We start from the raw sequence: 1,301 nt of genomic DNA, 5'->3' as shown, positions 1-1,301 counted from the left end.
AAAAAAAAAAAAACCCATGGGCTGGAGTGAGCAGGGCCAGAGCAAGAGGGAGAAGGGAAGGGGAAAAATAAAATTAAAAAATTAATCAGTAAAATAAAATAGTTGTTGTGGAGATATGAATGAGCAGTTTAGAGCACTTGAGGATCTTCCAGAAGCTCTTCCAGAGCCACCTTCTGGCCTCCATAGGCACTAGGCATGCACGTGCTACACATACATATGCAGGCACTCACACATAAATCTTTTTGAAATAGTGACTTCTGTGAGTGGGAGAGCCTATGGGGGTCAAATGAGGACACCAGATCCCTAGAATTGAAGTTACAAACAGTTCTGAGCTGCTCTGTGGGTGCTGGGAACTGAATCTCAGTCATCCGCAATAGCAAAAAGATGCTTAGCCATCTTTATTCTTTTTTTTTTTTAATTTATTTATATATGTATGTACATTGTAGCTGTCTTCAAACACTCCAGAAGAGGGCGCCAAATCTTGTTACAGATGGTTGTGAACCACCATGTGGTTGCTGGGATTTGAACTCAGGACCTTCAGAAGAGCAGTCAGTGCTCTTAACCGCTGAGCCATCTCTTCAGCCCCACTATCTTTATTCTTTATTTTGAGATATGGTCTCACTACATAGCCCTGTTTAGCCTAGAACTCTCTATGTAGACTTGGCTGGCCTCAAGCTTATTGATCCTAAACTCACTAAACCATTTATTTTAAATATAGATCTGGCTGCTTCTGTCTCTTGGATGCTGGAAATTCAAATTGTGTACCACTACAACCAGCTAAAAACATTATTTTTGTTTTTTTTTAATGGTAATATACCTTAGTATATACTTTTTTGTTTTTAAATTCATGTGCTTATGCTCAGAATGAATTGTGTGCCCCTAGGAACAGAGTTCTGTGCTGTAGAAAATGTTTAGTATAGCAAAGCTGGGGGTTCACTCTCCCTCACCCAGTGAAAAGCTAACATCTGAGCCAAGTATGAGTTCATGCCTGTAGTCTGAGGTCCTCGGAGGCAGGGAGGCAGAGGCATGTGGATCTCTGAGTTCAAGACTAGCTTGGTGTACATACCTCCAGGATCACCAGAACTACAGAGTGAGACCTTGTGTCAAATAAATAATTAAATGTTAAGAAAAGGAAAGAAGAGGGACTGACAATATAGCTTAGTGGGTAAAGATGCCTGACACATAACACCTGGCTTAAGTCTCTCCATCTGACTTAAAAATCCCTCAATCTCATGTAAAGGTGGAAGAACAATCCCACAGTTATTCTGCGATCCAAGCCATGGCATATATGCACATATACA

This window comes from Mus pahari, chromosome 14 (genome assembly GCF_900095145.1).
Source record: "Mus pahari chromosome 14, PAHARI_EIJ_v1.1, whole genome shotgun sequence".
NCBI lineage: Eukaryota > Metazoa > Chordata > Mammalia > Rodentia > Muridae > Mus > Mus pahari.
Note: the sequence above shows the minus strand (reverse complement) of the source record.